The 12,579-nt window shown below is 30.6% G+C and overlaps 1 long non-coding RNA gene across 2 annotated transcripts; it reads left to right on the top strand.

Annotated features, from left to right (window-relative positions):
* Positions 1–371: 371 nt before the first annotated feature.
* On the top strand, positions 372–11,039 carry LOC139486186 (uncharacterized). Of its 2 annotated transcripts, none has more exons than XR_011655498.1 (4): positions 372–788; positions 5,822–5,978; positions 6,868–6,945; positions 8,269–11,039. It is a non-coding gene; the product is annotated as an uncharacterized lncRNA (long non-coding RNA). The 2 variants fall into 2 exon arrangements; XR_011655497.1 differs by lacking the exon at positions 372–788 and adding an exon at positions 3,945–4,205.
* Positions 11,040–12,579: the final 1,540 nt, after the last annotated feature.

The following is a 12,579-nucleotide window of genomic DNA, read 5'->3' as shown; positions in this document are numbered from 1 at the left end:
AAATAATGTCTAATGTAAGTCTGAAAATCAAACCCAATAGAGTTAGAATTAGATTTTTAGGCTGACAAATATTTTCTGTCAATTTACATTTGCACAAGTCTGTCTACATGTTCACCAGTTTTTCAATTATCCACTAGTCTGTTTTTACTTTCACAAGTCTTTCTTATAGCCCCCTAGTCTGTCCATATGATTTTCAACAGTCTGACTATGTCCACAAGTCACTACGTTTTAACCGCGGTCTCTATGTGTCCGTCAGTCTGTCTCCGTGTTTACAAGTCGATATACATGTTTACCCGCCAGATTACGTTTCTAACAGTTTGCCTTCATGTCCTACACGTCCACCAGTCTGCTTATATATATATATATATATATACCAGTCTGGCTACAAGTATACAAGAATATTATTTGCATCATTGACTAAGTCTGTCTGGATATGTCGTCTGGCGGATTTGCTTGTCTCTCACATTCTGAAGATGATGATATTCCTCGTAGTGAAATCGTTAATACAATGTACCAGTACTTAAGTATATCAGTGTCCATCTCCATGCAAGACTCGGGTCTGATGAAGGTTCTAAAACAATTAAAGATTCGTCTATACAGTCCTTCTGAAAGTCTTCTCGGTCAGATGCAAAAGAATGCCCGGTTAGCGCCTCTGGATTTGCCCGGGGCATGTGGAGGATCAGTAGATATCGACACACCAAATTCAGTTATTCGACGAAGAATTTCAACACCTATCTCATTTAACACCAACATTACACAATAATGTCAACATGGAGTCAGTAACTGAGGTAACATTAAGTTAATTTAGAAGTCAATATCTTGTATATTTCTGTATACAGTTTATAATGCATATATCACTGTCATGAATCAAGGATGTGTATAGTAATAAGGGTCTTACTATCATCGGAACTTTGTTTTTTTGGTAACACGCCATTATTCCGACAGCCCATTAGTCCGACAGCCTATTGGTCCGACAACCAATTAGTCTGACAACCCAATAGTCCGACAACCCATTGCTCCGACAGCCCAATACTCCGACAACCTATAATTCCGACACTTATCAAGTCAAATATTAGGATATCAGGGTAAAATAAAATGTGTCTGTCTGTATTATTACGTTTATATTTGTAATAACATATTTTAAGAAATAACTCCGTATATATAATACATATATATAATAAGGTAGTTCGTATACTTTCAATGTTAATTCTCAATTCGAAATCTGTATATGGAATAAAACAGAAAATAATATTTTATTTTTCAAATTAAAGGATCTATGTAAATCAACAACAAGCATTGATGGCGCAAGCTACTGATGATACCCTGCCCAAAGATTTCGGTAGATAGAAAGTTTTTGAGTTGTGAATCTGAAAAAGCATTACACAGTATAACTGACTTATATAAACCTTGAAGTTAAATATCAGAAATCATGGTATTGTAGTACCTGAGAAAAATGTGACAAAAGTTTTCAACTTGGCTGTCATGTAATGAGTAATGTGTTTGAAAAAGCATCACACGATATAACTGACTTCAATAAACCTTTCAGAAATCCTTGTAATGTAGTTCATGAAAAAGATGCAACGAAAATAGTTATGGGACGGGCGGCGAACTGACGGATGGACGGTTGGACGGACGGACAGACAGAGATAAAACAGTATACCCCCACTTTTTCGAAGCGGCGGTCTAATGATTGTGTCAACATTAAGACATTACAATACTAATATGATATAATTATATTTATAGCACTATAAGCCTCAGTCACAATCGGAGCTAAGACAAAATATAAAAAAAAAATACGTATTAATATCAATTAACAGTCAGTATCCAGACATGTACTACATTATTCAAAAGAACTAACGATATGATCCTCATTTTTTTTCTCCATAATAGTAAAGTTTGCTTGTGTTCACTTCGAAATTAATCATAATTGTCTAACATTTTAAAGTTCTGATATGTGCTAGAAATATGGCGAAAGAATTCCTCCCTCAAATTATAATGAAGTGAGCATTCGATTGAAAAATGACGCTCATCCTAAACTTTATCAGCTGTACAATACGATTTTTTGAGTATTTAGCATTTTCAATTCTTCATGTAATGGAAGAGCACCGATTCTGAATTAACATATAAATTACATTTCTTAAAATCAATGATATCTAAATATGTTTCTTCTTGAAACCAATTTTTAAATGAAAAATAAGTTTCCCACAAAACACATATTACTAAGTTTTTACAATTAAACAATTTGACAAAGACACAAGGACAAGAATGTCACACATTGTCTTATTCTACTAGTTTGTTATTGTCTTTTATACTGCACTCGTTCTACTTGAGCAGTCAAAATGCGTTGACTGTATATTTCTATGACATATACAGTCACTGACCCGATATCACTTTTCCTTATGCATATTTAGATAGAAATTGCCGAAATATTCATGTCCGTCATATTTGTTTTTCGTAATAAGTTTTGTTGTAAATCATCATGCAGTCCTGCATCTCCACCAATCATTAAAAAAGAGGCATATCTTTCTAGAATTTAAAATAATCTTAGGATACAAAATCAGTCTCCCAACAAAATATTGAGTGTCATCTCTCGGATTATGTCTGAACGATCGCTATTAGAAGTGCTACATGTACTGTCTCCGTATTTCGTGGATTCTCATTCCCGAACATGATACCGGTACCGTATTCATGATTGATCATGATTGGAATTGCTCATCTTTTCTTAGCACATATTTCGTCCTATTTGTCTTCTTATCTTTTAGGTTCTGGGTACGTATTTGTCTCTTTGTTTTTCTTATTTTGACTGACGCTACTTTATCCCATTATTTCTGCAACAAAATAAATTTAAATAAAACTCAGATGAGTGATACAAGGAGAGAAAGTGTTGCGACCAAAGAGGGCGGGTAGTGTTTTCCAACTCCGATGTATTATTTATTTTTTTGACGTTAGTTCATAGTGGGGGAACCTCACTCCCCTGATACGCGAAAAGGGGGATTCGAAGATCTAGTGAAAAAAAAGGTAGATCAAGACACACATGCAAGAAATAGCGAGCTAGAACAGCACAGACTGATAGTAGACACACAAACAACGAAATATAAAGATAAATAAAGTAACTAGACACGCAAAACGAAAGACGGGCGAGGTTAAGGACTGAGCAGTTGCTATAATCATGTGTATCAACTCCAATATACTGAGACAAAATTAATGTCCGCATGCAAAAAATAATTGGAATCAAAACGGACAACCACAAATATCAGAGAGCGGAGTTGGTTTTTTTTTTAGAGAAAATTTATCCATACACTAAGAAAAACGCATATTGTCGGAATAATGGGCTGTCGGAGTAATGGGTTGTCGTAATAATGGGCTGTCAATAGTACATGTTGTCGGAGTATTGGGCTGTCCGAATAATGGTTGTCAGACTAATGGGATGTCACCATTTTTTTTACTCTCCCCTTTTTTCCAATATCCGTTATTTTTTTTCGTTTTCTATTTTAAAATTCACTCTCTTTAGTAATATATCCGTGACTGCTGTGGATAGTAAACTTGGAATTGATAGTAAATAGCAAAACCAAGTAATTTGTAGTGTATTTATGTTCTAATGACACGTACAGACAGACGCGAAAAAAAATAAATAATACGAAAGTGAGAAAACGAAAATATAACAGATTTTGGAAAAAAAAGGGTAGGGTAAAAAAAATGTCCTGTACCCAAGTACCTATGCTTACTATTAAAGCAATAATTTGAGAAATATATATTAAAGGTTATACTAATATGTGAATATTATGAGTCCAGGTAACTCGATCAACTTGATTTGTACGTATGAAAAATTATATTTATTAGCTGGTCATGTCCCGCGTTTTTTTTTGTATTTTTGTTATAATAACAGTGTAAGTTAAGACCAAAAAGTAGACCAGGAAAATACTTTATTATCTTTAATAGTTAATTTCTGGAGATCATGTGTCTGTCATTTATTCTGTTATTCACATCTTTTAAACAATTATATTATATACGCATCATATCAATCTATCAATTAGGATACATTATTTTATTTGGCTTAATAACATATTATTGGTATTTAGTGCGACCGTGCACCTTTCGGTAGTCTCGAGTGTTTTCTATTATAGCAATGTTTAAGTCGTCATGTTGCGGGATTTTCAAATCCCAAAAGAAGAACACACTTCAAATTCAACATGATTTTCGATTTGGTAACCGCATTACTTTAATATAGATCATTATATATTACATAACCTTACACAATCAATTTACTTTTTATGATTAATCTGATAGATGCATGCCCAATATATTTTATTCCCAAAACCTTATTTAAAAAGGAGGGGACATGGTCAAAGCGTCGTGCAAACCAAATTATTGTTTATTGTCACGGAATAATTACAAACTGTGCTATAGTTTTTAAGATCATTGGATAATTGACTTGTTCTATAGGTACATGTACCTTACTTACCCAGGTGACATATCAGTTGTACCCTTGATATTGGTATAAATTCAAATCACAGGCACTTGTTTCTATCCATTTGAAGACCCACTATTAACGTATATATTTACCAGAAATAATGGTTTTAAGCGGAGAGGTGAAAAAATTACTTGGGTACCTTCTCGAAAATATACGTTGATAGTGGGTCTTCCAATGGATAGAAACAAGTGCCTGTGATTCAAATGCTTAATGATATATTAAAAGAAGATGTGGTATGATTGCCAATGAGACAGCTGTCCACAAGAGACCAAAATGACACAGACATTAACAACTAAAGGTCACTGTACAGCCTTCAACAATGAGCATAGCCCATACCACAAAGGCCCCGATATGACAATGTAAAACAATTCAAACGAGAAAACTAAGATACATGTATATGTACATTGTACATGTTGTATATGAAGATTAATTAGATTAAAGTAAACAATGTGGTATGTTTCCAAAATAAATGCTATCCGCTAAAGACCAACTGATGTTGATCCAATTACTATAGCCAAACAAATGATACATACATGTAGGTTACTATACTTCCTTCATTTATATTATGATTATTGAGTATTTTTTTGGAAACATTTCAAACCTTTACATACTGTTTATATATATGTTACAGCAAATAGGTGAAATTAGGAATTACATGTAATTACTAAAATTTAGGAATTACAGGTAATTCCTGATGCACTTAGTTAATACAAGTAATTCCTTAAACAGCCCAGTTATTACCAGTACTTACTAAATTTAAAATGAATATTTACACCTATTTACTGACTGCTAAAACAACCATAACTTTTGATCACCTGACCATAATACAACATTGTTTTAGCTGTGTAATTAATACAAGTAATTCCTTAAACGGCCCAGTTATTACCAGTAATTACTAAATTTAAAATGAATATTTACACCTATTTACTGACTGCTAAAACAACCATAACTTTTGATCACCTGACCATAATACAACATTGTTTTAGCTGTGTAATACTAACTAGAAGATCAGTTAGTACTCTTAAAATTTTGAATGGTTGATATGTATAAAAAATATCTTAAATAAATATGGACTTTCAAATATTTGGTTAAATCAGAGTAACTTTAGTTTTAATCCAAAATAGTTTAAGTTGAGCATTATAATACAAATAATTTTTGACCAACTTCAAGTGTTTAGTAATTACATGTAATTCCTAATTTCACCTATTTACTGTAACATATACATGTTACTACAGTTCAGCGACTCAAGTTTAAAAGGCATTTATATAAAAGAATTTAAACTTAATATCATTTTGTATGAACATCATGTTGAATATTTACATTTTCTCAAAAAGTTTTTATTTTACTTAGCTAATAAAGAAGATGATGGATTCCCAAACAGAAATCTTGATGACAGTGAAAAAATTGAAGAATTGCACCAATTGTTACAGAGAATCGATTTCAAGCAGAAACAGATGCTCAAAGATAAGGGAATACAACAGCCATCCATGTTCCTTCACATATAAAGGTATATATTGTATATATATATTTTGTCTACATTTTCTGAATTTATGATTTTAAAAATCTTTCAAAAGATATAAATATACATTGTAAGTCATGTAATTCAAATAGAGATGTGCCATTGTCTTTGATAAAAGATAGAGTTACATGTATGCCTTTTTAGTATTATCAGCTTATATACTTACTTAGCCTTGTTAAAATCTATTAATATACCTTATGTATATTACATGTATGTTGAAATGTCTGTCAGAATATATACATATATGCATGTGATCATAATGTTTCAAATAGCCAAACATTGTAATATATGTATATATATATATATACATATATAATTTGCGAAAGCAAATTTACAGATCTAACATTGTTGGGTTGATGTTTAGACGAGTTGTATATATACAACTCGTCTAAACATCAACCCAACAATGTTAGATCTGTAAATTTGCTTTCGCAAATTTTTGGTTCATCCCTCGCCGGGATTCGAACCCATGCTACTGTGATATCGTGACACCAAATCGCCTGCACTGCAGCCGTCCCGCTAGACCACACGACCACCTGGGCTATATACAATGATATACATGTATATATATATATATACAACTTGTCTAAACATCAACCTAACAATGTTAGATCTGTACATGTAAATTTGCTTTCACAAATTTTTGGTTCTTCCCTCGCTGGTATTCGAACCCATGCTACTGTGATATCGTGACACCAAATCGCCTGCACTGCAGCCGTCCCGCTAGACATATATATATATATATTGAGTATTGGAAATCCTGTACACCCTTTCCTTAGACCAAGTTTAACAAATATAATATGAATGTTTAAATTCAACTAATTATCTCCTGGCAATACACATTTATTTTAGGAACTTTTTATGTTTTATTTTGCAGTAAGCAGCTGTTTGTGATGCTTATAGGCATAAACAATCTAGTCTGGACATGTAAAACAGCAGCTGGTTCTATTTTGAAGTAAGCTATTTGGTGATTACATTAATTTGACATGACCAGACCAAGTCTTGGGATAAATTAATAGTACTCATTGTCATGATTGTACTAGCTTTTTATTGTTTTATATATTTTATGGAAAATACTGATAGTTGAGGCCTGCAAAAATTAATTTATAAGGAGATGAAGTGTTGTTGCCAATGAGAGTAGAGATATCTAACAAATAGCATGAATAGAGTCATGGAGGATTGAATTCATACTCATTTTTATTAGAGTGTTACAAAATAATTGCAGGAAAAAAAACAACAACAACAAAAATCAAAATAATTGTGTATTTAGTAGAATTAGCCAAATCAAACAATAACTGACTTAAATCTTGTTTGAAATTTTCACATTTCTATTGATTAAATATTATTTTATAGATCAAATAATAAATAGATAAAAGGGCAGTAATCCAGTCTCAGATTTTTGTTTTGGTTATATTGTATACAGCTGATTGTATTTTAATACTATTTACAAATACTTCTTATATGTCAAAAGAAAAAAAAATTGCTGTACCTGATATTGTGATTTATATTGAAATTGATAAAGACAACAAACTCAATAATGAGCTATTCCAATATCAATCTCCCTAGGGAAAAAATGGGGTGCTACCTAATTTTAGACCTCCATAGTGCCCATAGACACATCAAACACTTGCCAAAATATAAGCCTGAACCCCTGAGGGGATCACACATTAAATTATAAAAGTTGTATATATTATACACCGTGAATAAGACCAAACAATGATAGAAGGAGTTAGTTTTAAAATATAATTGAAAAACTAAACTGATACAAATCAATAATTTTTTTGATGTTGATAAATAAATCACAATGTGTAATAGTTGTAATAAATTGTTATGCCAGCCTACAATAGTAGAAGGGGTTTATGTTTAATGATCCATGCTTTTGTTTGTTTATTCTTTCATCTGTTCTGCTTTAGGTTCAAGTTTTGGTAAAAGTTTTTGGTCAGGATAGTTGTTAATGATGTTAACGACCAATCAACTTAAAAATAAATATACATGTGCCTTATGATATGATCTTTCTAAGGATAAATTAATGGTTTGACCCCAATTTCATGGTCCATTGAAAATAGAAAATTTATCACAACTTCTGGCTATTCTTTTTATAGAGTTATTCCACGAGATATTTTTGGGTCACTCATTAGAATATCTTTTAAATATATGATTTTGATTACAACTGCATTAAGATAGAATAATTGCATGCAGAAAATTATTGCTTTTGTCACATATATATCACTTGTCAATTTAATAAAATTAAACATTTTTTTTTATTACTTTATTACAGAAGCTACAAAATAGAGCTAAGGCCCTTTAAGCCAAGAAACTGCCAGTGTCAGAAAAGGACAAACTTAGAAAGGCCATGCAAATTGTTGGGACAGTGATTCTGTAGATAAACTCGCCTGATCACAACTGGGATTTGACTGTCACAAGATTTTAAATCTTACATGGATAAACTAAAGTCATTTACTAGACTCTAAATACCAGAGACAGCTGAATGCACAGGGCAAAGAGCTGAGGTCCAAGTAAATCAGAGAGGCCTTGTCACAAGAAATGTACAGAACTTGCATGGATTTTTACTTAAGGGCATATGACACAAAATTGAGAGATATCAATAAAAATTTCTTTAAATTTTAATAAGGACCAATTCAAAGGTACACTTTTGGAATTTGCAAGTCATGTTTACTTTTGAATTATAGTTGACAGTTTTCAGTTTAAGGGGGGAACCCTTAAAATGAAGTGGTTTGGTTTATTGAATTTGATTATTTTTTAAAGTAAAAAAATGAATTACTGCTCTTTTATTTCAACATTTGCATTTTTTATTAAAATTATTTACAAGTGCAGCATATCGATGACATCAGATTATGTTAATGTGTTTGGTTAAGCTACATATTTCTTTTTACTTAAACTTTCTGTTGCCTTTTCTAATTAATTAAATGCTGAATAATAATTTGAGTGTTGCTCATTTCAGTGTCTTGTATTTGCTGTCAAGATTTTTCCTGTAAGATTTCACATTATTTATAATCGCTTGGTCAAAGGGAGATAACTTTTTGAATCTTCACATTAGATAATCTGCGAAGAGGATTATGTAAAATGTAAATAGTTAAAAATTAATTTTATGGTTCAAAAAAATCAAAATAAGTTATTGCCATTCATTATAAATAAATTTCTATCAAAAATAAGGCTCAAAGATTTTTTTTATTTTATTTATATAAATAATAACAAAGTACACACATCATGCACATGTTGACTTCATAAAATTTGTAAACAAAAAAAATTGAAAATAAAACTAAAAAATTTTAACTAATCAGGAGACAGTCAATACACCAAATATATTTATAAGCATATAAACTTATTATTTTTTTCAATTGTCCAAGTACATATTCAATATTGATAATTTTTTGCTTGACATTACATAATTTTGTTGATAAAAGTTTATTTGTGTGCTATTTTATTCAATTGTACATATTTGAAGTATTTCATTACACCTTATTATTTTTATTCTTGCATACATCATTTGGAATGAAATTTTAAGCAATGTTCGAGCAGCAGGATGTTTTTTTTGTCGAGCCTGCAACTTTTGTTGCAGAAAGCTCGACATAGGGATAGTGATCGGGCGGCGGCGTTAGCTAACTTTTTAAAAGCTTAATATTTTAGAAGGTGAAAGACCTGGATGCTTCATACTTTGTATATAGATGCCTCATGTTACGAAGTTTCCGTCAGTCACATGTCAAATTCCTTGACCTCATTTTCATGGTTCAGTGACCACTTGAAAAAAAAGATCAGAGTTTTTGTAATGTTGAATTCTCTCTTATTATAAGTAATAGAATAATTATATTTGGTATGTGCGTAGCTTGCAAGGTCCTCATGCCCGTCAGACGGTTTTCACTTTACCTGACCTCATTTCATGGATCAGTGAACAAGGTTAAGTTTTGGTGGTCAAGTCCATATCTCAGATACTATAAGCAATAGGGCTAGTATATTTGGTGTATGGAAGGACTGTAAGGTGTACATGTCCAACTGGCAGGTGTCATCTGACCTTGACCTCATTTTCATGGTTCAGTGGTTATAGTTAAGTTTTTGTGTTTTGGTCTATTTTTCTCATACTATGTGCAATAGATCTACTATATTTGTTGTATGGAATGATTGTAAGGTGTACATGTCTAGCGAGCAGATGTGATCTGACCTTCACCTCATTTTCATGGTTGAGTGGTCAAAGTTAAGTTTTTAAGTTTTGGTCTTTTTATCTAATACTATATGCCATAGGTCAACTATATTTGGTGTATGGAAATATTTTATGATCTATATGTCAGTCGCGCAGGTTTTATTTGACCTCGACCTCATTTTCACGGTTCATTGCTCAGTGTTAAGTTCTTGTGTTTTGGTCTATTTTTATAAAACTATAAGTAATAGGTCAACTATATTTGTTGTATGGAAGCATTGTTAGCTGTACATGTCTGCCTGGCATGGTTCATCTGACCTTGACCTCATTTTTATGGTTCATTGCTCTTTGTTTAGTTATCTTGGTTAATGTTAAGTTTATGTGACAGTTTTTAATAAAGCTTTATACTTAGGACTATCAACATAATATCAATGATAAGTAAAGAAGGCGAGACATTTCAGTGTGTGCACTCTTGTGAATTTACGAATTATGTTAATCATGTAAATAATGTTATGTTTTTTGTTTTTTGCTTTTTGAAGTTTTTAAAATTGACAAATAATGCTAGCAGGGGAGATTATTCATTAATATTTTTATGATGCCAAACTTGAAATTTAGAGGTGCCTATGTTTGCTATTTGTTATAACCCAATTGTTATGATTCTTAAATAATCTATACAAGTAAGCATGTTAATTTGTCAATAACCATTATTTTATTAATTAGTTTGAATTTGATGAGGTTCTTTGATGTAGAACTTGACTTTTTTTAAACAAAAATGTTTTTTTATTTGTTTTAAATGTTTTTAAAATTGTATAACAAACTTTTTGACATTTTATTTTAATTTATCACCAAAACAACTCTAATTTGTCTGACAGTATCTGAATAAAATTAATTTGTTAGATACTTTGTTTCTTTTATTGAAGTATATACAAAGGGAGATAACTCAAAATTGTTTTTTTTTATTATTCTGACCCAATTAGAAGTGATGGAAAATAAGAAAATGCTAGAAATTGTTGTGTATGGTTATGCTTTGTCCAAAAATTTTTGTTATCTCCTGTATTGTATATTGCTGCCATTGTCAAAATCCAAATCACACATAGATAGCCTTGTCCTATAGTTTATATCTGGTGTTTGTGTTTTTTGTATGTCTTAGATTCTAACTCTTCAAGTTCTTATATAAATTCAGCTGCATTGCCATTCTTTACATATAGGTAAAGGCATATTTACAAAATGGTATTGAGCTTTGCAAATGAGTGACATGTATTCGTTGGATTATTGTTTAAGTTTCATCTGAAAAATACAGTCTTCAATGTTACTGACAAATTATACATTTGCACATTGCCATTTGAAACCACAAATATTATTCTACTGTAAATACACAGAGCAGCAATCCATGCCTTTCAAGTCTAATACTTTGTAAACATGGATCAGAAAAGTTGGAGGATCAATTTTATATGTACAGTAGCTACAAAGTTATCACCATTAAACATTCCTGTTTTTCCTAATTTTTGTTTTTTTATTTAATTAGATATTTTCAAACCAGATATTTGGGTTAAAGTAAAAACAAATCCCCAACATCCCTTTTCCAAAAAGCAGAGGGAAAAATTCTGCCTTTTCTTTATTATTCATTTGCACTATTGTTTTGTAAGTAGTTATACAGGATTATATTGACTTTAAATTGCATTAAATTTGATGGAAGTTCTAATTTAAATAAGTCATAAACAAGAAATTTATTTGAATTTACATGTAATTAAATTACATAATTAATTAAATTTAATTTATATTTAAAATTCTTTAAATTTGAAATTTATTGAAATTTAATTTATATTAAAAGATCTTTAAATCTCAAATTTATTCAAATTTAAATTATATCAAAACTTCTTTAAATTTGAAATTTATTCAAATTTAATTTATATTAAAAATTCTTTAAATCTCAAATTTATTCAAATTTAATTTACATAAACATTTCTTTAAATTAGAAATTTATTCAAATTTAGTCTATACTTAAATTCTTTAAATTTGAAATTTATTTAGATTTAAAAATACCTTTAAACTAGGTTGAAATTTGGGAATTTATTTGCAATATTAAATTTAGTTTAAATCTATATTAAATTAGAAATTTTCCAGAAAAGTAAATGCATAATATTTTTTGTAATTTGAAATTTAATATGCATAACATATGCATTTAATTTTATATTAAATGCATCATTTCATGCAGTGTATATATATATAAAAGAAGATGTGGTATGAATGCCAACGAGACAACTCTCCACTAGAGACCAAAATGACACAGAAATTAATAATTATAGGTTACCCTACGGGCTTCAACAATAAGATAGGCCAATACCGCATAGTCAGCTATACAAGGCCACGAAATGACAATGTAAAACCATTCAAAAGAGAAAACTAACGGCCCTATTTATATAAAACATTGAACGA

This window comes from Mytilus edulis, chromosome 8 (genome assembly GCF_963676685.1).
Source record: "Mytilus edulis chromosome 8, xbMytEdul2.2, whole genome shotgun sequence".
Lineage (NCBI taxonomy): Eukaryota > Metazoa > Mollusca > Bivalvia > Mytilida > Mytilidae > Mytilus > Mytilus edulis.
Note: the sequence above shows the minus strand (reverse complement) of the source record. Positions and strands in the feature narration are given on the sequence as shown.